Genomic DNA, 26,256 nt, shown 5'->3' on the forward strand with positions numbered 1-26,256 from the left:
CCAGGCCTTACTTTTCACAGCTACGAAATGAGAGGTTAATAGTACTTACTCAAAAGATTGTTATCAGCATTAAATAAGCTAATATTCTAAGAAGACTTAAAAGTAAACACATTAAAAGTTTAAATAAGTATTTGTTAAATAAATGAACTCTAGAAAACCTACAGCACCTGGGCGAATTCACTGGAAAAAAATGGGACCCTAGAGCTGACTGCTGCTTTGTTGGATGGAAATATCCCTATTTCTCTATTTGTGCCATGGCATTAAACAGCACTAGAATTCTTTTTTTCTTAGACTACAATAATAGTACATTCTAAATTTCTATATGGTATGTGTATAGTTGTCTGCAAATTTACTTTTATTATAATCATTTAGATCATGTGACACTGAGAAAACCTTTCATTTCATGTTTTAGTTTTGCCATTGGTTCTCTGACAATTTAAAGTTTAAAAAAACTCTTAGCCTCCAATTTCACATTTAACTTTGGTTTGTAAATAGCATTTAACATTCGACTGAGAACTCCAATGGTGATTTGACTAATAATTTAGAAATAGATGAAGAGGAAATACTTTTAACAATGAAACATTTTTAGTGAGAGGAGTATCTTTCACATTTAACTCTAGGGCAGTCAATATGATTTTGAGATGCTTATCATTATAGTGATATAAATGGAAAAATACAGTCCTTGGAAAAATGCAAGGTACTTGGTTACACATTTATGCAAATATTTGCGCATTTTCTGTGCACTAGGCATTTTGTTACCCACTCCAGTACTCTTGCCTGGAAAATCCCATGGGCGGAGGAGCCTGGTAGGCTGCAGTCCATGGGGTCGCTAAGAGTCGGACACGACTGAGCGACTTCACTTTCACTTTCCACTTTCATGCATTGGAGAAGGAAATGGCAACCCACTCCAGTGTTCTTGCCTGGAGAATCCCAGGGACGGGGGAGCCTGGTGGGCTGCCGTCTATGGGGTCGCACAGAGTCGGACACGACTGAAGCGACTTAGCAGCAGCAGCAGCAGGCACTGTGTTAATTGTTTAGGATATTGGACAGAATAGACACACTAGACTGATCTTATAGGTAGTCAATAAACAAGCATGTTTCAGTGTTGCCAAGAGCTATGAAGGCAAAAACAGAATACTGTGGGGAAAAAAGGAAAACAAAGAGGATATACTATAATATTGGGTGGTCAGGGAAGGCCTCTGAAGTTTGAAGAAAGGAAAAAGGACAACTATGCCAACAGTGAGAGAAGAGTTCCAGGTAGAAAAACCAGCTTGGACTGCTCAGTATCAATCCATTGACCATGCAGAAACCAAGGTGTTCAGAGTTATTCTCAAACAACTAAGTGATTTAAGGAGGGCTACTGGGGCTTCCCAGATGGCTCAGTGTTGAAGAACCTGCCTGCCACTGCAGGAGATCCAAGAGACATGGATTAGATCCTTGGGTCGGGAAGATCCCCTGGAGGAGAAAATGGCAACCTACTTCAGTATTTTTGTCTAGAAAATTCTATGGACAGAGGAGCCTGGCAGGCTACAGTTTCAGGAGTTGCAAAGACTTGGACATGACTGAGTGCATGTATGCACACGGGCATGCTCACACACACACACACGTCATTTACCACTTGGCCTGGTACACACAGATACAAAAGCAAAATCTATCATCAATACCACCATTAACCATATATTTGGGAAACACAAGTGGAAATGTTGACTTATTAAAGTGCTTATAAAGCATCTGTGAGAGCAATATAACTGTATTGTGCTAATTCCTAGACAGCAAGTCTTCAAAGAAAGTCAAACCTCCTAAGCATACTCCCTGGTGTGAGGATTAAGCAGTGCTAGTGGAAACGTGTGGCCAGGTATAACACAAAAGAGATCCAAAACACTGAAGAACTGAGACTGGAACATAAAACACATTTAAGAACAAGTCAGCAGAAAATCATGAGGGTGTTAAAAAAAATCTATGAGAATCATAAATAATCAGGTAGATGCATTTTAAACACAGTGTTTTCTTATATGGAATTTAACAAGAATTGTGACCTATGAATTTGGAACGCTTCTCCTGGACTCTAACTTTCCACGTTTTCTAGGACCGTCATGACCTTGGCAATGGCTTTTAGTAGCTACACTGACCAGGGGGAAAGAACATGGAATCTTGGTACAGAATCGAGGAAATGAGGATTTGGGTCTGGGGAAGAAATTCTCCTCCTCACAGTATCCTGATGCTCAGAACTACGTAACATTATATGAAAGCATAACAGGTCCACAGCAAATGCTCTAAGTATGACCTACAGGGTCCTTCCAGGGCTACACTGCTCCACACAGTAGCAACTAGTCAGAGGTTGCTATTGAGCTCTTGAACCATGGCTGGTCCCGACTGACATGTGCTGTGAGTGTAATAGGCACACTGGATCTCAAAGTCTTAGTGCAGAGAAAAGAATGTAGAATATCCATTAATAATTGTGTACTGTTGGAATATATGGGTTAAATAATGTGTTGAAAATGAATTTCACCTGTAATCTTTTTTTAATCCAGCTACTTCAAAACTTAAAATTGAATATTTCTCTCGCATTATATTTCTATTGGACAGCTCGGTTCTAGGGAATGTGAAAAATCACCCCATCATACCTGCTCCCCAGTATCCATCCTAAACCGTTCCATCAAAATGGATGGCAGTGTTGTCAGAGGTTTGGCTAGCCAGTTTCAGGTTTGGATGGGAGGTAGGAGATGGATGGGACAGTTACACAGTATTAATGTGTAAAATTAATGCTTCGTAGAAAAACTCATCGATAAGAGTTAGACAATATTTATTGATGGGCTGTAGATGTTCCCAAAGAAGGAAACCAGGAGCATAAAAAATAAAACAAAACACTATATTATCCTTGTGCCAAGTGAACGAAGGGCTGCAGAAGATATTGTCCTTCAGATTGCTTTAGATTTTTGTTAAAAAGGGAGCATGAATAATTCTCCAAAATTATATTGAACCTTCCTTCCTTTCCTCTAAAACAGCAACTAAACAAGCAGAAAGAAGCCTTTTACAATCAATAAGCTAAGGTATTCTAAGCTAATGAGTATTCTGCAAACTTCTTGACAATAGCCACACTCCACGTAGATTATGCAACAGATGTTGATGATGCTTAGCATGACTGAGGATACAGAAAAAAACTATTGTGTCTTCATACTTGGCTGAAGGAAAAATCTTTTCCCGTGAAAAGATCTGCATAAATGTACTCCCTTAGCAAACTGACTAACATGTTAGGCTTCAAAGTGACCAGACTGTACACTTACTGTTTTACTAATCCTCTGGCTTCCTCTGTTTTGAAATGGTTACAGAAAAGTCCATTTTGGAATATTTTGCCCTTGGCTTTAACACTTGGCAGAAAAGCTCCCTGTTCTCTGCTCTTCCTTGTGTTAGTTATAAAGCTGTTTGTTATCTCCAGTATCCGCAACACCTGCTTTTTTTAAAGGACTGCTGGCTCAGGGGAAAGAACATAAGTTATTTTTATGCAACAACTCGCCAACTCAAGGCTTTTAAAAACCCCATTTGAAACAGTGTTTTCTCCCCCCACCCCCACTCAAACAAAGTATTTTAAAAATCAAACTCTTTCATTTTACCAGCTTCCTTTTGAGATAAACCACTGGAAGGCAAATGACAGGACAGTTGGGTAAACCAAAGCATGAAACTTTTGATCATAACAGGATACACAGGGGAAGAAAAACACAGGCAATCTTGTCTCCCAATTCAGAGAGAGATTTTTCACAGAACTTGGAGAAACTTGAGGAGGAAAAATTTTCAAGAATTTAGGAAGACCAAAAAGATGAGGGAGGCGCTTTTACTTTTTCTTATGGAGAACGACAGAGTTTAAATCCCATGTTTAGTGTATATCTGTTGTTTTTGCCTACTTGGCAGACTTTCTCCCTTCTTGTAGCAGCTATTATCTTTTCTTCTGGGAACACTCCCTTCCTCAGCTGATAGATGTGTTTATCACTTGACATGCCTCCCTGGCCATGGCGATGGGCACATGACCAAGACGAGCCAATCAGAACATCTCACGCTCTTGGCCATAGGTTCGGGAGGATTGGTTGTGGCTATTGAGAAAGAAGCATTCCTTCTCGTTCTCTTGGGGCTATTAGTGCTGAGAGTGATGTAAGACTTGGGCAGTTGTGGCTGCCATCTTTGCGACTCTGAAGAGAGCCTGACTGAGCACGAAGACAGTATAGAGAAAAGTAGTACTAAGAGTTGTAAAAGGAAAGAAATCTTGATGAAAAAATTTAAGCCCCCAGATTTCTTACTTATAAGATCACAAAATTCCCATTAAGCTTTTCTTTTCAGCATCAGCTAGTTTGAGCTGGGTTTCTGTCTGTTACAATCAAAAGATTCTAACTAATACAGTATGTTTGAGTGCGAATAAAAACTGTGTCCAAAAAAAAAGAGAAAGGAAAGAAAATAGAAAGCATAATAATGGCTTCCAAAATGAAAAAAAGAAAGAAAAATGGAAATGATTAGGTAATTTCTCCTCTTTTCTCTCAAATGTATTAGCAGAAATTACACACACATAATTATACACACAGAAATTCTGTCAATCTTAACTCACCCTTTAGAATTGAACACAACTTAAATAATTGCAATAAAATTAACCATTTCTGGCGTAGGAGGTAGTCTGAATGCAAAAGTGCAGTTTTTTAAATCATACCTCTCAGCTTTATTTTTTGTATTTCACCATTTCCCTATTTTTTAAAACAAAAAAATGATGGCTTTTAAAATTAATAAAACAACATACACACTCATTTTAAAAATCATTAGTAAAGAAGTCATTAAAAATAAAAATCCAAATCTTACATTTCAAACCTATCCTTCAAGTGTGTCTTTAAATGTACTTTCCCAGAACCTCTTCCTCACCTTCAAAAAATATTTCTTTGGCTTTTAACAAAAATGGAATCAAAGTAATGCATCTGGTTCCCAAATTAATTCCTTTTTAAACAAAAACATTCTATGCACATCTTTTCATGCAAAAACATAAGGTCCACATCATTTTATTTAGCTGACGACCAATATTTCAATTAAACGGCTTTCCTGGTGGCTCAGTTGGTAAAGAGTCTGCCTGCAAGGCAGGAGACCAGGGTTCAATACCTGGGTCGGGAAGATCCCCTGAAGAAGGAAATGGCAACCCACTCGAGTATTCTTGTCTGGAGAATTCCATAGACAGAGGAGCCTGGTGGGCTACAGTCCATGGGGTCACTAAGAGTCAGACACGACTGAGTGATAACACACAATCTTTCAATTATTGACAAATATTTAGTCTGTCTCTAGTTTCTTTGTTTTCCATTGTTAGATCTAGTGCTATGTCAAATGCCCTCAATATATTTTTATACTCTTCCCTTTTTCAAAATTGTTCTCATTTGTATTATTGTTGTACCTGTTTCCTAATCACAAACTGTGAGCTAATGATCAGAACAAGAACAGATTAAAGTCTGCGTCTTGCACACAACTTTGTGCGCACACACACTGGATGTGATGAATAGGCAGCAGTGAGGCACCATTTAAAGTGTGACATCGGAAGGAACACCGGCATACACGAGGCGACCCAGGACTGGTGAGGTCTACACCCACGGTCACACAGGCGCAAGTGGCCCTTCCTCGTGTTGTGTGTAGCATTCAAGTCACACTCCAGGCCTACAGGTCTTGGCAGATGACTGACCTCTTCACCTACCATCTCTGCCGTTTTCACTGTCAGCTTCTGTCCGTTATCACACAAGACAGTTAGTAAAACAGCTCTTCACCTTTAGGCAGATATCTGTGGTCCATTTGTCTAGATCAAGAGCCGTACAAGCACCTCTAATTCTGAATTCTGTGGGGGGATTTGATCCCTAGCAGGATTGACAATATAATTGCTACTCTTTAATCAGCTCAGTGGACAGGACTCATTTATTTTATCTTCTGCTTTGAATTTTTTTCCAAGGGAATGTCAAGAGTTCTTTAAAATAGTTGGAGAGTGTTTTTAAAAAATAGTTCAGTCTTTTCTTTTTGCTTGCGTATCATTACCAGACATTCAGACAGTATTAGCCCCACTCCTGCTTTTTTTGGCAGTGGGAAGGGGTGTTGTTTATGGCACTTTAGGTTACTGAAGCCTGACCCATTACCTGTAATATTTTCCTCTACCTTCTCCAGGCAAGGAAACATGAAAAAATGATCCCTTCTTGTGGTGGTTTATCACATGGCTTAATTTTCTTTACACTGACCTTTTTGTGTCTGAAAGCAGGGGAGTAAAATGTCCTGGCTGGTGTGTAATGCTGGTTCTCAGATAACCTGAGCAGAACAGGAAGCTTAGGTGCCTTGCCTGTGACCCCACTCTCACTTCTATTTCATTGTCTCTCCAATACTGTTGTTGAAAGTAATAAAATATTGGGTTGGACAAAAAGTTCACTTGGGTTTTTCATAACACGTTATGGAAAATCCTGAATGAACATTATGGCCAACCCAATAACATGAGGTGATTTTTAAGGAAATCTCTGATTGCAGCAGATTACATGTCAAAGAACCACAGCCAGTTAAAACAGCAAGACCTGCCTCTCTACTGACAAGGAAGAGAAGCTCCTGATGGCAGATTCCTGGTTCAACAATGAAATGCAGGGAAGTGTCTGAGGCCCAAGGCAACCCAACTCCTGGAAGGGCTTTGCTTTCCTGTTTGGCGATTACCAATGAGTCATAACTGGTTGAAATCCTAACAGGGTCCTTTCCTTACTCGAGGCCAGGACTTGCCTGCAAAATTGTGGGGTAGGTCAAGTTTATGTTTGGTACCAACCACCTCACTTAACTTTTCAACTCCTCTCCATTTTTCAAAATGCAAATCTACTATCTTTGGGGGTTGGACTTCCTGGGACCAGACTTGATTCTTAGATCTGGGCTATGTATCACATCTCAGACTTTTCTGTCTCCACTCAACACCTGCCACCAAAATACGCTTGTCTTGTATCCTACTCCCTCTGGATCCTAATAGGATCTGGAGGGAAGCCTACGTGCCATGTGCCATGCAGTTGTGTCCAACTTTTTGTGACCCAGTGAACTGTAGCCCACCAGGCTCCTCTGTCCATGGGATTTTCCAGGCAAGGATACTGGAGTGGGTTGCCATTTCCTACGGCAAGGGAGTGAAGCCAATAAACCCATATAACTGAAGGTCATTTGTGGATACATCTCTTGGGAAATACGTGCAGCCAAGAGGTTCCCCCTGAATCTGGTTGGGAATCTTTATGCAAAAGGAATGAATATAATGGTGGGGCTTTAAGGCACTTTCTTAGGGGAGATTTTCAGTGACAGAGGTGATTTAGAAACTCCTCAAAGCACATGAAGAGGCAGCCCTTTACCATAAGAACTTAGCCTGGCCTCCTATCTTCTGTCATTTTGACAGGAAACTTGATGGGCTGTCTTAACACAGCAGCAATTATAACTTAGTAATCCTTCGGTCTCCTCCCCACAGCAGGGGAAGAAAGCTCTGCCAGGGAACATTCTCCAATATAAGGCAGCTTTTTGACATTCTACAAGAGAGGCAGTGAAAGATCTTGTTTGAAACACATGGAGTTCACTGCTCACTTTTCTCACACTTATCTCTCTCCTCCTCTCTGGCTCATCTGCCCAGGCTTTTAGAGGACACCTACATGACTAGGTGTGCTCACTGCTTCTACAGAACCACACTGAAATGCCTACCATGTTATGTTCAATGAGGGAACTCAAAAGAAACACATGTGGGATCAAACTGGGATAAAGACAGCATGGTTCCAACTGAATAAAACATTCAATTATTCCTTCTGTCTCTTATCTTTTCTGATACCTTCAAATGCCTGTTTCATATAATTGCTTTTTCTTTGAAAAGTATAGATTATATATAGTATTTCAATCTCATTATCTAAGAAGCAACTGAAAATGCAGTATGTAATATAACTGGCTTTTTGTTAAGATCATAGGGAAGAGAAATTAATCTAAGGTTCTTATAAAGAAAGTAGACTATTTTTCTGTATTTCTTTAAGTAAAAATTTATTTCACAGACTGTAATGTTTCCTCTGAATACTTCCTAAATTCAGTGATTGGTCTTTGGTTAACCCTTCTAGTTTCTCTGTGTTCTTTAATAAGGCAGTTTGGAATAGATGACAATGTTGTTTTACCAGGAATAAGTCTTCCTGACCACTTAAGCATTTTGGATATAGTTATATCTAAATACAGTACTTTCTAATTTTTCCATAGGTGATGCCCTTTGTTCAATTTACTTGGATTTTAGCACAACATGAAGAAAATTTATAAATATCACCTTAGTTAATTTCATATTCAGTGAAGAAGCTATGTGAAGGATAAAGGAAAATTGAAGGCTTTGATTTGAATTGCATTAGGGGTTCATAAATCAATTCTAAAAGGAATATTTATTTACTATTCACTCAGTTAAATATGTTCATGCTCAAGAGAAAAGAATTACATGGGAGGGGAAAATTTTATATATATATATAATAAAATGAGATTACAGTTATAAATCCCTAATCAGGGGATCTTAATGGTGACAGGACATTAGAAAGAAGCTAATTGGCAATGTAAGGAAGACCTAGGGCAGGAGGGAGATTTTCAGATCAATAGAGTAAACAACTGGCTGACATCGGATAGATAAGAAAAACTTATTTCTACACAACCATCTAAAAGCATCTCCCCCTTGCTCTAGTCTGGGAAAGGGTGAATATATAGTGAAGTAGCAAATAGGAGATGAATTCGGGGATTTCAAGCTTTTAGTTTGGGGCTTTGCCACAGTCCTAAATCATCCCTAAGGTCTTAATTCATCCTTCCCTCCTTTCTCCTCGAACCATCTGTAAAGACAATAAAAATATCAGTTATTTTAGCATCTGAAGGCAAAGGCTTACAAAGAAGGCAGAATTCTTTTCAAGAATTTTTTTTTCTAGAATATGCCTTAGTGACCTGAGCCTGTTTGGCTATGAAAGTTGAGCCTCTCCACTCCCCCTGTCTCATCTAAAAGGATTCCCCACCTGTGATGTGATTGTATGCACACTAAGTCACTTCAGTCTTTGCAACACCGTGGCTCCTCTGTCCATGAGATTCTCCAAGCAAGACTACTGGGGTGGGTTGCCATTTCCCTCTCCAGGGGATCTTCCCAGTCCATGGATCGAACCTGTGTCTCTCATGTCACCTGCATTGGCAGGTGGGTTCTTTACCATAGCACCACCTGGGAAGCCATGTTCTCCCCTGCTGTTTATCTCGGCAAATTTCTAAAGCCAAAGAGTTGGTTCATCTACCTAAGAGCAGAAATCTGAAAATTGAACACTGTGTAGATTTCACTCAAATATGTATGTAATAAATTTGAGTTAAATATTTACACTCAGAAAAAGGTTGAAAGGCATGTAATGTTTGCTTTTTTCCTTCTAACATAATTTTTCCAAAAGTTTAGTTTTTGTTTCTTACATATAAAACTGCCTAGACCCTTAGCTCGATAGTGCAAAATTCAGTCTCAAACTGAAGAAAATAGGGAAAACCACTAGGCCATTCAGGTATGGCCTAGATCAAATTCCTTATGAATACACAGTGGAGGCAATGAATAGATTCAAGGGAATAGATCTGGTAAACAGAGGGCTTGAAGAACTACAGACGGAGGTTCATAATAATGTACAGGAGGTGATGGTCAAAACCATCCCCAAGAAAAAGAAACGCGAGAAAGCAAAGTGGTTGTCTGAGGAGGCCTTACGAATAGCTGAGATAGGAAGAGAAACAAAAGGCAAAGGAGAAAGGGAAAGATATACCAACTGAATGCAGAGTTCCAGAGAATAACAAGGATCGGTAAGAAAGCCTTCTTACATGACCAATGGAAAGAAAAAGAGGAAAACAATAGAGTGGGAAAGACTAGAGATCTCTTTAAAAAAACTGGAGCCACCAAGTGAGAATTTCATACAAAGACAGTACAATAAAGGACAGAAATTGTAAGGACTTAACAGAAGCAGAAGAAGCTAAGAAAAGGTGGCAAGAACACACAGAAGAACTGCACAAAACACCTCTTAATGACCCAGATAACCATGATGTTGTGGTCACTCACCTAGAGCCAGACATCCTGGAGTGTGAAGTGAAGTGGGCCTTAGGAAGCATCGCTACAAACAAAGCTAGTGGAGGTGATGGAATTCCAGCTAAGCTATTTCAAATCTTAAGAGATGATACTATTAAAATGCTATACTCATTTTGCCAGCAAATTTGGAAAACTCAGCAATAGCCATAGGACTGGAAAAGATCAGTTTTCATTCTAGTTCCAAAGAAAGGCAATGTCAAAGAATGTTTAAATTATCATACAATTGTAGTCATTTCACATGCCAGCAAGATTATGCTCAATATCCTTCAAGCTAGGCTTCAGCAGTACATGGACCAATGTACAAGCTGCATATAGAAAAGGCAGAGCAAGCAAAGATCAAACTGCCAACATACGCTGGATCATAGAAAAAGCAGGGGGGGGGGGTGGAATCTACTTCTGTTTCACTGACTATGCTAAAGTCTTTGACTGTGGATCGCAACAAACTGTGGAATATTCTTAAAGTGTTGGGAATACCAGACCACCTGACCTGCCTCAGAGAAACCTGTATGCAGGTCAGGAAGCAACAGTTAGAACCAGACATGGGAAAACACACTGGTTCTAAATTGGGAAAGGAGTACATCAAGGCTGTATATTTTCACCCTGCTTACTTAACTAATATGCAGAATGCATCATGTGAAATGCTGAGCTGGATGTATCACAAGCTGGAATCAAGATTGCCAGGAGAAATATCAACAACCTCAGATATGCAGATGATACCACTTTAATGGCAGAAAGCAAAGAGGAGCTAAAGAGCCTCTTGATGAAGGTGAAAGAGGAGAGTAAAAATCTGGCTTAAAACTCAACACTCAAAAAACTAAGATCATGGCATCTGGTCCTATTACTTCATGGCAAATAGATGGGGACAATGTGGGAACAGTGTCAGATTTCATTTTCTTGGGCTCCAAAATCAATGCAGATGGTGACTGCAGCCAAAAAATTAAAAGATGCTTGCTCCTTGGAAGAATACCTATGACAAATGTAGGCAGTGTATTAAAAAGCAGAGACATCACTTTGCCAACAAAGGTCTGTATAGTCAAAGCTATGGTTTCTCCAGTAGTCATGTATGAATGTGAGAGTTGGACCATAAGGACATCTGAGCCCCGAAGAACTGATGCTTTCAAACTGTCGTGCTGGAGAAGACTCCTGAGAGTCCCTTGGATAGCAAGGAGATCAAACCTGTCAATCCTAAGGGAAATCAGTCCTAAATATTCATTGGAATGACTGATGCTGAAGCTGAAGCACCAATACTATGGCTACCTGATGTGAAGAACTGACTCAATGGAAAAGACCCTGATGCTGGGAAAAATGAGGGCAAGAGGAGAAAGGGATGACAGAAGATGAGATGGTTAGATGGCATCACTGATTTAGTGGACATGAGTTTGAGTGAACTCAGGGAGATAGTAATCTACAGAGAAGCCTGGTGTGCTGCAGTTCACAGGGTCACAAAGAGTTGGACACAACTTAGTGACTGAACAACAAGACCCTGAAAACATAAGATAATCAGAAAGAAAAATCACTGAACAATGGAGGAAAGGAAATCTTCTGACCCCATTGGCCCTACAGGGAGCCTCTCCCTATTTCAATAAAAGAAAACAAGCCTTTTATTGTTTTAGCTTAAAAGATTGAAATTAAGGTACTCTGACTTAACGTGTATCTGACTTAAAATATTTTGCATGTAAAACAGCCAAGTTAGAGAAAGCCTAGTTCAGCAGTAAGAACCATGTGACACCTAAAAAGCAGGCATTTCAGTGGGGGAAGGTTTTCATGGAGAGCCAAATAAGAAGCAGCTGGGGCTCTAGCATTCCTCCTGATCCCAGACGCTCCAAAACCAGGAACTCAAGCACCAGCTTAATGTGTGTGCTACAAGAGCTTATCTTTAAATAGTTGCTCTATTAAATTCATCTTTCATCTATTAATAGAACACCCCCCTCCCCTTCAATACCCAGCCTGAAAACACACAAAAAAGGGTCTGGTTCTCAGAGAAATGGTGGAGAATCCTTATTCTCCTGTGCTTGAAGGACTAGGTGCCAGGGTGGGCATAGGTCACCATGAAGAAGTGTTTAAATTCGTAAACTGTAAAAGTATTATACAAAGCTTCCACACTACATAGGAAACTAGGTAGTTCAAAAACAAATGCCTTTGAAACAGTTAAAGGACCTGGTGAAAGGATTTTACCACAATCTAAAATGTCTGGAAAATGACATCAGGAGTTTGTCCCCCAAAGTACCAGGATATACATGAAAGGCCAAGCAAGATTTAAGCATAAGGAAAAGTGTGAAGGCCTAGGAGAAGGAGATATTTTAGATAATACTGCATTTGACCCTCACTATTGTCTTTTAAGGCACAGATGCGTCAGCTGCTTGCCAACCTTCCAGGCTGTGTACTTTGAATGAAAGTCAGTGCGGGGACAGCGGACTTAGAATCAAGTGCTGTAGGTCGAGTTCATACAAGGATCGCATTTCTATCTGCTTGCCCTTGCTCAGTCCTAGCGACACTACAGGATCACTTGACACAAGTTGTTTAGTCTTCCTAAAACTAGGTATCTGGCCTGACCACCTTCTCCAAAGGAGGATTTTTGCATATGTAAGCGGACAGTCTTAATCTAATGAGTGATGGGCGGCAGACTGAAAGAACAGCTTGGGGGCTTAGATGTTTACACCGAGGACAGTCAATCCACGGTGGAAAATCTGTGCTTGTTCATGACAGGAGTAATGATGTACTGTCATTTCTGCTTACCTACCGACTCACAGCTACCACATGGCCAGACCTGTTGGCCCTGAGCTGTCCTGTACGTCAGAATAGAATGACCGCTGCTGGTGTGACCTGGCCACGGTGGGAAACACATACTCTCCCATCTTGCGGGACCGCCCAGCACAGCACAGGTTAGAACTGCCCACCTGATCAGGGTGTATCTTAATGTTCAAGGCCAGCCCAGACCTGCAACAGACCTCTTCCCACTTTTCAAGGTGACTGTGGAACGGAACTCGGTTGAGACGGTCTGAGACACTCTGTAATTTGCAAATGTATGTCTGGAACGAGGTAAGGAGATAATGGCCTGCAGTTGCTTTGGGCACCACCCCAGAAACCTGCTCATCCATGGACTGCTCTTCACTACAAATCCTGGGGGAATTCCTGTTCCCCTTGACCTACCAAACTCTCCTAGTCCCGACATTACCCCGATGATGGATGGCCTGGGTTATGCGTCTACCTGACCCAAACACATTTTGCAAAGCCAAATATTTCTGTCAGTACAAAATAAGCTTGCTTGCCAAAAACTACAAACCCACAATTCCAATCTGTTAACACTTGTAAAAGATACAGATAGAGAACAATCAGTTTCCTTGGATTCTTAGGTCTCCTGTGTTGCCTTTAGTATTGTTTTTAACTACCTTTCAATTCTTCTTTGGACCCCAAGGTAATCACAGATTTCAAGAGAAAGCCTAAGTGTCTGGATGAAGAGTTACCAGTTTGGTTTCTGAGAGCAATTACGAGGCATCTTGGTGTGGAGGGATTTTTCTGATGTGGAATAAGTCACAGTTTAGAATCAATGCTTTAAAACTTTTCTACTCAATAATACTCAAATGGCCATACATACTTTAAAATCATTGTAACTACAGTTATTTAAAGAAACATACGCTTCATGTGTTTCTACATTAAGTATATCTAAGGAAGAAAATTCTGATCTCATACTGATGATGTAATGTATATCAGAAGCCAGTTTATTCAGGTGAGTGAACTAGACCTTCACATGGGAAAGAAAATTCATACTGGATATTTTTGCATGGTATTTGGCATTTGACATTACCACATCAGTTCATAAACTTTTTTTTTGTTTGTTTTTTGTTTTTGAAGGTCGGGGGGTAGTTCTTCATTTTGGCGCTGATTCCATAAGAAAACATATTGCAAGTTTTAAATTCTGAGCGGTAATAGTTTAGACACTTTGTTTACAAAGCTAACATGAAATCTGCTCATCAGAGTTGAGGGTAAGCTCCATGGGGCAATGCAGTAATTAAACTCTGTAAAGTTGTGGGTTCTTAGATGTCGTGTCTCCCAAGAAGTTCAGTACTGCAATCTTGTGATTATAAGAGTTTGCTTTGTGATCATCAAAGGGGTAGGTTTGTGTGTGTGTGTGTGTGTGTGTGTGTGTGTGTGTGTGTGTAAGCAAATTACTCTTAAACCTATCTACATGGATGTTTGAAATACAGCTCATCAGGCTAAATTAAAAACACTCTTTGTTGCTCAGAAAATGTTTCTCTTTTTGAAAAGTGCTGATTCAAACCAGTCTGTTGTATTAATTCACAATATCTCTATGGAATTAAAGTAGGAGGGACAGGAAAGGCCTTTGTACCAACATTTAAGGACCATACATATGGGTTGTTTTTATTATGTTAGCAGTTAGTCAGATTAGAGGTGGGGCATCACAAAGGCCAACTATTTTCATCTCCAAGTCAAAACATGAGTTTTTAAAAATTATTTGAAGAAATTGAAAACTTTATTTGGGATTTAATCAACAAGTCACATTGGACACACTTTTAAAATCATAGGGCTTGTTAAATTTGATTTAGCCATTTTTTACTAAAATGAAAAAAATCTGCTGGTTAAAGTGGTTCTCGAGGTTTAAAAGAAATTTAAGATCAGTTTTCCAGTAGCTCGTATGTGACATGGTCACCTTCCTTAATTTATGCATTCTTTTCTCCTGACCCTAACACACATGCACACACACACCCGAGGGTGTCAGGGTGTCCAGATTCTAGGGAATAGAGAAAGAGAAAAATTTGAGGGCAAATACTGCCTGACATTAAGACTTTACTAACCATCTAATATGAAAGTGTATAGATTCTTCCCAGGTGGTGCAGTGGTACAGAATCTGCCTGCCAATACAGGAGACACAAGACACTTGGGTTTCATCCCTGGGTAGGGAAGACCTCTTGGAGGAGGGCATAGCAAGCCACTCCAATATGCTTGCCTGGAAAATCGCATGGACAGAGGAGCCTGGCAGATTGCCGTCTATGGGGTCACAAAGAGTCTGACCCAACTTAGCGACTGAGCGCACAGGCATAAGCATCAGAAAGGATATCCCAGATTAACCAACATGCCCCTGAAAAAATCCCAGCACCTGTCTTAAACTCCTTGGACAATGGACGGTAGACAATATATCTCTTCTGGAGGAGAAGGGGAGCCAGAGGATGAGATGGTTGGATGGCATCACCGACTCAATGAACATGAGTTTGAGCAAACTCAGGAAGATAGTGAAGGACAGGGACGCCTGGTTTGCTGCAGTCTATGGGGTTGCAAAGATTTGGACACGACTTAGCAACTGAACAACAACAATATATACACTCAAATAATTTACCTGCCTGAGATTCACCAGGTACAAACAGCCACAAATTGAAAGAAATTTACATCTGATGTATCCTCACTGACTTGGGTAAAGATCTCTTCCTTATAGATCTAGGATGATGAGCAGTTATTTTTCTCTTTTTCTTTAGATCCCACCAGGAAATCCAAAACTTCAGTGCTGCCATCCTTAAACCCCAGTCCCCCACATAAGTCATGCTTGTAAATGATTTCCTATCTGACTTCTACCCTTGTGACAAGTTTCTCTTATTCTATCTTCACTGTCAATAAAAATATTTTAAAATATATTTATTTAGGTACTTTAGATATTTGTATGTCCTTAATTTCTGTAAAGTTCATTTTATAGATAAGGAAATCGCTACCAGTCAGAAAGGTACTGAATGGCTCAAGAAAATGTCCTTGCAGAGTAATAATTGGCCTGTCCCTGGAAATCTAGGCATGCTTGACTGACAGCTGTCAGGGTTAAAAAGCCATCCTTTTATCAGCGTAGATGGCCTCAGACTTCTCCAGTGATTCCAGAGGGCCTTGACTGTTCTGTTCTAAACCTTCACTTTCTCAGGCTTTTGGAACCTAGCCTCCTTTAAGATGCCACCAGGCAGCATTTTCTCCATAAAGCCTTCACCAGTTTCCCTGGGTTGGAAAGACTCGCTTCCCCTGAACACTGACTGTTCTTTGCTTACATGGCCTGTATCTTAGGGCGTTTAAGACTTGCTGATTCACGCTGTCACTTCTGGATGTGTGTTACTCTCAAGACTACCTGCAGGCCCCATGGTATTTACCTGTCTGCTCTGTTTCAATGCTGAGCATAATTTGATGCACATGCTATGTTCTCAGTAAATGTTAGTTGAATAAATGAATATAAAATTAAATCAATTAATGAATAACAATACACAAATGGCATGCTATCTACAGTGTCAAGATCCCTATACGATGGTGCAAAGAGTAAAGAAAATCTCTTGGCCTCAGCATCCAATCCTACACTTCAATTTCTAGATTGTATTTTACACTTATTTTTCCTTGCAAGGGAATTAAGAGATGTTCATTTTGCATTATAGAATCACTCCAATAGACAAATAATCCACATTCACTATGTTGATATTAATAAATATGCCATCATCAGAGAATAAAATTCATTAATAAGCCTGCACGTTAATGGCAGAAGAAACACTACTTAAAGCTATAATATGCAGATTGAGAAATGCTACTTTGTTAACTGTAAAATCTTAGCTTGTATTCACATCCAAAATATTTTTGGCTACTAATCCACCACCTTGTTCCATGTAAGATCTGAGGAGACAATGGTGTATTCTTTTTCTCTTGCACGATCCCATATGAGGATTCAGGTTCACAACACAGATTATTATTATGAAGTATTAGTTAATATTCCATAATTAATAATTACTTTTTCTCTCCATAAGATTGTAATTTGATTCCTATGTCTTTTTTGTCTTCATTTCTTTATCTTTACGTCTTCATTACTATAACATTGACGATAAATTATTAAATAATTAGAAGATAGGAAAAGACTTAAACTCATTTTTTAAGTTCAACTTTGGAGATAGTTAGAGATTCACATGAAGTTTTAAGAAATAATTCAGAGATCTGTGTACTTGTTACCCAGTTTCCCTCAGTGGTAACATCTTACAAAACTACACAACAATATGTCAACTAGCATATTGATATTCAGTTCAGTTGCTCAGTCATGTCCGACTCTGCAACCCCATGAACTGCAGCACGCCAGGCCTCCCTGTCCATCACCAACTGCTGGAGTTTACCCAAACCCATGTCCATTGAGTCAGTGATGCCATCCAGCCATCTCATCCTCTGTTGTCCCCTTCTTCTCCTGCCCTCAATCTTTCCCAGCATCAGGGTCTTTTCAAATGAGTCAGCTCTCCACATCAGGTGGCCAAAGTACTAGAGTTTCAGCTTCAACATCAGTCCTCCCAACGAACACCCAGGACTAATCTCCTTTAGGATGGACTAGTTGGATCTCCTTGCAGTCCAAGGCACTCTCATGAGTCTTCTCCAACACCACAGTTCAAAAGCATCAATTCTTCAGTGCTCAGCTTTGTTCACAGTCCAACTTTCACATCCAAACATGACTACTGGAAAAACCATAGCCTTGACTAGATGGAACTTTGTTGACAAAGCAATGTCTGTGCTTTTTAATATGCTGTCTAGGTTGGTCATAACTTTTCTTCCAAGGAGTAAGCATCTTTTAATTTCATGGCTGAAATCACCATCTGCAGTGATTTTGGAGCCCCAAAATATAAAGTCAGCCACTGTTTCCACTGTTTCCCCATCTATTTGTCATGAAGTGATGGGACTGGATGCCATGATCTTCGTTTTCTGAATGTTGAGCTTTAAGCCAACTTTTTCACTCTTCTCTTTCACTTTCATCAAGAGGCTCTTTAGTTCTTCTTCACTTTCTGCCAGAAGGGTGGTGTCATCTGCATATCTGAGGTTATTGATATTTCTCCCAGCAATCCCGATTCCAACTTGTGCTTCTTCCAGCCCAGCATTTCTTATGGTGTACTCTGCACATAAGTCAAATAAGCAGGGTGACAATATACAGCCTTGACATACTCCTTTTCCTATTTGGAACCAGTCTGTTGTTCCATGTCCAGTTCTAACTCTTGCTTCCTGACTTGCATACAGGTTTCTCAAGAGGCAGGTCAGGTGGTCTGGTATTCCCATCTCTTGAAGTTTATTGTGATCCACACAGTCAAAGGCTTTGGCATAGTCAATAAAGCAGAAATAGATGTTTTTCTGAAACCCTTTTGCTTTTTCCATGATCCAGCTGATGTTGGCAATTTGATCTCTGGTTTCTCTGCCTTTTCTAAAACCAGCTTGAACATTAGGAAGTTCATGGTTCACATATTGCTGAAGCGTGGCTTGGAGAATTTTGAGCATTACTTTACTAGTGTGCAAGATGAGTGCAATAGTGTGATAGTTTGAGCATTCTTTGGCATTGCCTTTCTTTGGGATTGGAATGAAAACTGACCTTATCCAGCCTGGTGGCCACTGCTGAGTTTTCCAAATTTGCTGGCATACTGAGTGCAGCACTTTCACAGCAGCATCTTCCAGGATTTGAAACAGCTCAACTGGAATTCCATCACCTCCATGAGCTTTGTTCAGAGTGATGCTTTCTAAGGCCCACTTGACTTCACATTCCAGGATGTCTGGCTCTAGTTGAGTGATCACACCATTGTGATTATCTGGGTCATGAAGATCGTTTTTTTACAGTTCTTCTGTGTATTCTTGCCACCTCTTCTTAATATCTTTTGCTTCTGTTAGGTCCATACCATTTCTGTCCTTTATCGAGCCCATCTTTGCATGAAATGTTCCCTTGGTATCTCTAATTTTCTTGAAGAGATCTCTAGTCTTTCCCATTCTGTTGTTTTCCTCTATTTCTTTGCATTGATTGCTGAGGAACAAAGAATTGAAGAAAGTGGGGGAAACCACTAGACCATTCATGTACGTATGATCTAAATCAAATCCCTTATGATTATACAGTGGAAGTGAGAAATAGATTTAAGGGACTAGATCTGATAGACAGAGTGCCTGATAAACTATGGGCGGAGGTTCGTGACACTGTACAGGAGACAGGAATCAAGACTATCCCCAAGAAAAAGAAATGTGAAAAAGCAAAATGGCTGTCTGAGGAGTCCTTACAAATAGCTCTGAAAAGAAGAGAAGCAAAAAGCAAAGGAGAAAAGGAAAGATATACGCATTTGAATGCAGAGTTTCAAAGAATAGCAAGGAGCGATAAGAAAGCCTTCCTCAGCATATTGATACTACTGCAGGCAAAGTTCCCTCTTGTTGCTTTTTATAGCCACACTCACCTACTCCCACCTCTGCACACTGCATACTGGCAACCAGTAATCTGTTTTTCATTTGTATAACATTTTTTTCCTGTATGGTACTCCAGAATCATGTGTTAAGAAAGCTGACCTTTCTCCATTGAATTCCTTTTGGACTTTTGTAAAATATCAGTTGAGCATGTTTTGTGGGGATCTATTTCTGGGTTCTCTATATTGTTCCATTGACCCTTATGTCTATTTTTGCACCATTATCACAGTGGCTTGATACTATGTCTACATAGTGGCCCTTATTTTGGGGTAGAGTTATTCTTTCTACTTTATTCCTTTTTCAAGATTATTTTAGCTTTTCTAGGTGCTTTGCCTTTTCGTGTAAATATTAGGATAGGCTCATCTTATCTGTGCTTACAAAAATCCTTGCTGGAATTTTGGTAGGAATTATTTTGAACCCACAGATTGATTGGAGGATAACTGATATCTCTATTAGACTGAGACTTCCAGAACATGAAAGCATGAATAGGAATGTCTGCCTATTTAGGTCTTTAATTTCTTTCTTCGGTATTTTATGACTTTCAGCACACAGATGCTGTGTATGATTTGTTTGGTTTTACCTAAGTATTTTATCTTCTTTGGAAAGATTATTAATGATATTGTGATTTTAATTTTGGTTTCAGCATATTCCTTGTTTATTCATTGAAATGTGATTTATTTTTGTGTGTTGATCTTTTTCCCAAAACATTGCTCAACTTGCCAGTTTTAGGGATTTGTGTGTGTGTAGATTCCTTAGGATTTTCTACACAACCATGCTATTTTGAGACAGAGACAGAGACAGTTTTATTTATTTAATGTCTATAACGTTTTTCTTTGTCTTCTTTCTTCCCTTCCTTCTGTCTTTCCTTCCTTTTGTCTCATTGCAGCAGCTAGAGCTTTCCAGTACTATGTTGAATGAGAATGGTGAAACTTCTTTGCCTTGAGTCTTTCACCGTTAAGTATATTATTTGCAAGTGTTTTATAGATACATTTTAACCAGTTGAAGAAGTTTCCCTCTCCATTCCTAGTTTGCTGAGGTTTTTAAAAACTATCCCTGAGTGTTGGATTTTGTCAAATGCTTCATGATCATGTGAGTTTCATCTTCATCCTGTTGATATGGTGGATTATACTGATTTTCAAATGCTGAATCAGTTTTGCATGCCTGGAATAAATCCTACTTGGTCCTAGCATATAAATATTTTTATTCATTGCTGGATTTCATTTGCTAATATTTTGTTGAGGGTTTTTGCATCTAACTTCATGAGAGATATTGGCCTTTAGTTTTCTCTTTCTGCATTCTCTTTGTGTGATTTTGGTATCAGGGTAGTATTAGCCTCATAAAATGAGCTTAAAAGTCTTCCCTCCTCTTCTATCTTCTGGAAGAGATTGTGTGAAATTGGTGATAATTACTTAAATGTTTGGTAGAATTCTTCAGTGAAATTGTCTGTGCTTAGAGATCTCTATTTTCAGTTCAGTTCAGTTCAGTCGCTCAGTCGTGTCTGACTCTCTGCGACCCCATGAATTGCAGCACACCAGGCCTCCTGTCCATCACCATCTCCCGGACTTCATTCAAACTCACATCCATCAAGTCGGTGATGCCATCCAGCCATCTCATCCTCTGTCATCTCCTTTTCCTCCTGCCCCCAATCCCTCCCAGCATCAGAGTCTTTTCCAATAAGTCAACTCTTCGCATGAGATGGCCAAAGTACTGGAGTTTCAGCTTTAGCATTATTCCTTCCAAAGAAATCCCAGGGCTGATCTCCTTCAGAATGGACTGGTTGGATCTCCTTACAGTCCAAGGGACTCTCAAGAGTCTTTTCCAACACCATAGCTCAAAAGCATCAATTCTTTGAAACTCAGCTTTCTTCACAGTCCAACTCTCACATCCATACATGACTACTGGAAAAACCATAGCCTTGACTAGATGGACCTTTGTTAGCAAAGTAATGTCTCTGCTTTTGAATATGCTATCTAGGTTGGTCATAGCTTTTCTTCCAAGGAGTAAGCATCTTTTAATTTCATGGCTGAAATCACCATCCGCAGTGATTTTGGAGCCCCCAAATATAAAGTCTGACACTGTTTCCACTGTTTCCGCATCTATTTCCCATGAAGTGATGGGACCAGATGCCATGATCTTAGTTTTCTGAATGCTGAGTTTTAAGCCAACTTTTTCACTCTCCTCTTTCACTTTCATCAAGAGGCTTTTTAGTTCCTCTTCACTTTCTGCCATAAGGGTGGTGTCATCTGCATATTTGAGGTTATTGATATTTCTCTCTTTTAGGAGGCTTTAAATTTCTAATTCAATTTAGTGCTTGTAGAACTATCCTATTTTGCCTGAATTGAGTTTTGGAGCTTGTGATTTTCAAGTCTATTTCTTCTAAGTTGCCAAATTATGAATGTAAAGTTGTTTGTATTATTCCTTTATCATTTTGATGTCTGCAGTATCTGTATCAATAACCTCTGTTTTATATCTAGTATTGGTGATTTGTATCTTCTTTCTCTTTTTATCTTTGTTAGTCTTTCTAGAGATTTATCAATTTTATTGAATTTTTCAAAGAACCAGCTTTTTGTCCCATTGTTCTTCTCTACTTTTTCCTATTTTCAATTCCATTAATTAATATGCTTATCATCATTATTTTTTTCTTCTCCTGGATGGTGTCAAAAGTTTATTTTTATATCTATTATGTTTTATAGCTAATGATTTTTGATTGACATAATAGTCAGTCCATAAACATAATTTTAGCTGTTAAATATAGAATAATCTTTAAATTGGTAACAATGTTTAGTATTGAACTGTTTATAGTGACAAAGTTTAGAGAGAAAACAGGAAGATTCATTAGTTGGCACGTAGTAAATTAAAGTCTTAAGTTTTAATTTGCAGAGATTCTGGATACTTATAAGTATTCCATCTCAATCTAAAAAATATCCTATTAGAGGAAAATTTGCAATATAACTCTAAGTCACTGTACAAGATATGTTGAGAAGTAAGAAAGTTCTATAAAATGTCTTTCTTCCAAGGAAGGATGGGGAAACTATAGGGTAGAAAATAAACGGAAGAGAAATGAATTATCCACACAGGAAAGAAGGGATATTTTAGCTGAAATATAGCTGGAAAATGTAGGCAGAGGTCTTACATGAGAGTAAGGAAAAGGCAGAAACGTCTGAGTCAGAGAAAGATCGCTCCCTAAAGAGAAGTGAGCTGCCAAAAGTACAGGGTTTGTAACTGAGCTAAGTTGAGAATAAATGTAAAGAGAAAAGAAAGATTTTTCTTTAAAAAATATATGTATATACATTTTAAGAAGAAGTGAAGGCCAAGATTAGAAGTAAAAACACTAGCTAATTAAACTTTAGGAGCGTATGAAATTAACTCATAGTCCCTGCCCTCCTAAAGCTTTCAGTCTAACCAACAGATTCTGTTATATTGGATTTATCACATTAAAAATAGATGTTCATCTATTAGTTTACATTGTTAATTGCTTAAGAGAGGTAGAGTTTAAAAATTACAACCTTTAAACTTATACGAATCCCTGAAGTTTAGCCAGCGTGTGTCTGCCTTAGCAATTAGTCCTTTTGAGCTAACAGTGTGTTGGGTTTCCTGTAGACTTACAGAACTGATAGGGCTTACCTGGTGGCTCAGATAGTAAAGAATCTGCCTGCAATGCAGGAGACCCAGGTCGGATCCCTAGGCTGGGAAGATCCCTTGGAGAAGGAATGGCTATCTGTTCCAGTAGTTTTGCCTGCAGAATTCCATGGAGAGAGAAACCTGATGGGTTACACTCCATGGGGTCATAAAGATTTGAACACAACTAAGTGGGAAAAAGATGGGGAAACAGTGTCAGACTTTATATTTTGGGGCTCCAAAATCACTGCAGATGGTGATTTCAGCCATGAAATTAAAAGATGCTTACTCCTTGGAAGAAAAGTTATGACCAACCTAGATAGCATATTCAAAAGCAGAGACATTACTTTGCCAACTAAGGTCCATCTAGTCAAGGCTATGGTTTTTCCTGTGGTCATGTATAAATGTGAGAGGTGGACTGTGAAGAAGGCTGAGTGCCGAAGAATTGATGCTTTTGAACTGTGGGGTTGGAGAAGACTCTTGAGAGTCCCTTGGACTGCAAGGAGATCCAACCAGTCCATTCTGAAGGAGATCAGCCCTGGGATTTCTTTGGAAGGAATAATGCTAAAGCTGAAACTCCAGTACTTTGGACACCTCATGAGAAGAGTTGACTCATTGGAAAAGACTCTGATGCTGGAGGGGTTTGGGGGCAGGAGGAGAAGGGGATGACAGAGGATGAGATGGCTGGATGGCGTCACTGACTCGATGGACGTGAGTCTGAGTGAAGTCTGGGAGTTGTTGATGGACATGGAGGCCTGGCGTGCTGCGATTCATGGGGTCGCAAAGAGTCAGACACGACTGAGCGACTGAGCTGAACTGAAGTGACTAACACTTTCACAGAACTGATACGAAACTAGAAAGAAAGAAAGTGAAGTTGCTCAGTCGTGTCCAACTCTGTAACCCTGTGAACTGTAGCCTACCAGGCTCCTCTATCCATGGGATTCTCCAGACAAGAATACTAGATTGGGTTGCCATTAGTACAATAGCTGACACAGCTGAAGCAACTTAGCATGCAGAGCTGATTCACTTTGCTGTATAGCAGCAGAGCATTGAACGCTGTAAAGCAACCATAATCCAATAAATTTTTTTTTTTTAAAGAAGCTGGATGCTCACTGTTTACATCTGCCAGAGTATAAGAACAATCAATTAATTCCATTTTATTTCTAAAGTTAGTTCTGGACAGAAGTTTCTCCCAAGTCTCTGAATTTGCCCTCTCTCTATTTTGCCTTCTCTTCCCCTTTTGTCTCCCTGAATGTAAACCTTCAATAATGCTTTTTGCTCAGGTCTTAGGGTCTGTTACATCTCAGACTGGAATGTCTTTCATCATTCCCAAACCCACCGCCCCCGCCACTCTCCCCCAGCCAAATTTCCATGGGTACTTTTAAAACCAGCTCAGCAGTCACCTCCTCTGGAAAATCATTCCTAAGTACACTTTCCCTCCAGTCCTCTCTCTGTATTCTGCTTGTGCTAACACCCACCAGTGGACTCTGTACTGCATTTTATACTCGCCTTCCTAACTAGGCTTGATGACAGAGATTGGGTCTATGATTCTCCTGTTCCAAGTTCCCAGCACAGGAACAGAGCCTAGTAACAAATGCTGTTGAATGAGTGGATACATGTACAAGCTAGCGATGGCCGTTAAATAACCTCATTAAAATAGCTTTAATACCTCCACAAAAATATTCAGCATCTATAGAGTACTCTTCCTTTTCTGAAGTAATAAAAGAGTTAGTTTAAAAGATATTTTTAATAATTTGTGCACTTCCTTGACATAGAATGATTGCTAATTAGTAAGTCCTAACTTTATGAAAGAATAAAAACATAAGCAAGAAATGTCTTTCGCCTTAAAAAATTAATATCTATTAAAGGAATGAGAAGGCAAGTTACAGACTGGGAGAAAATACTTGCAAAAGTCATATATTATGAAAAACTGTTATCAAAATAACAGTTGAAGAACTGTTATTCAAAATAACAATAACAATAACAATTAGAAAGAACTCTTAAAACTCAAAAATTTAAAAAAGGCAACCAATTAAAAAATGGGCAAAGACCTTAACAGACACCTCACCAAAGATGAAATATAGATGGCAAATAAGCATATGAAAAGATGCTCAAAATCATACACCATCGGGGAATTACAGATTAAAATAATAATGAGATACTACTACATACCTATTTGGAGAAGGAAATGGCAACCCATTCCAATATTCTTGCCTGGAAAATCCCATGGACGGAGGAGCCTGGTGGGCTACAGTCTATAGGGTCTCAAAGAGTTGGACACGACGAAGCGACTTCACTTCACTACATACCTATTAGAATGTCAAAGTGTAGAGCACTGACAACACGGAAACGTCAGTGAAGACACGGAGCAACAGAAGTCTCGTTTGTTGCTGGCAGCAATGAAAAATGGTACAGCTACACTGGAAGACAGTTGGGTGTTTTCTCACTAGAGTAAGCATACTTTCCCATGTGATCCAGCAGTTGTATTTCTTGGTATTTACCCCAAGAATTTGAAGACTTATATCCACACAAAAACCTAGACATGGATATTAATTAGCAGTTTTATTCATAGTTGCCAAAACTTGGAAGCACCTAAGAAGTCCTTCAGTATTTGAATGGATATATCCATTTTTAAAACAGGGCCAGTATATAGCATTAATAATTTATTGTATAGGCAATGGGGAATGAGGCAATGTTTAATTATAACAGAGGATATTTATCTATATTTGAAAAAGAAAACATTGAAGTAAACTGTGTAGATAATATTTGAAACAGATAATACTGATTTGAAGAAAACTATTGGAGTGGCGTATACTAAAGGATAGGTAGACATTTGGAAATATACTTTTATCACACTAGAAAACTGATCAAATCTAAATTTGGACAAACTAAAAGTAGAATGTTTGGGTGGATGTCAGATGTAGCCATAACAATAAAATCTAATATCTACAGACACATCCTAGCATTTGTTTAAAGTCAGAAGTATTAGAAGATCATGGCTCCTTTAAGTCTAAGCACCTACTTTTCAAGACAGCCATTAAGCAAATAAATTCATGCTCTCCAAAGTGCTATATCCAGACAATGAAGTATTTCATCATTATTCAGTGTTATATAGAAATAAGCATCAAGCCACAAAAAGACATGGAGGAACCGAAATGAAAGAAGTCAGTCTGAAAAGTCTACATGCTACATGATCCCAGCCACATGACAATCTAAAACAGGCAAAACAATGGAAATGGTAAAAAGTTTAGCACTTGCCAAGGGGAGAGGTAGATGAATAGACAGAACACAGAGGATATTTTAGGGCAGTGAAACATTTCTATATGATA

The sequence above is a fragment of the Ovis aries genome, chromosome 5 (genome assembly GCF_016772045.2).
Source record: "Ovis aries strain OAR_USU_Benz2616 breed Rambouillet chromosome 5, ARS-UI_Ramb_v3.0, whole genome shotgun sequence".
Lineage (NCBI taxonomy): Eukaryota > Metazoa > Chordata > Mammalia > Artiodactyla > Bovidae > Ovis > Ovis aries.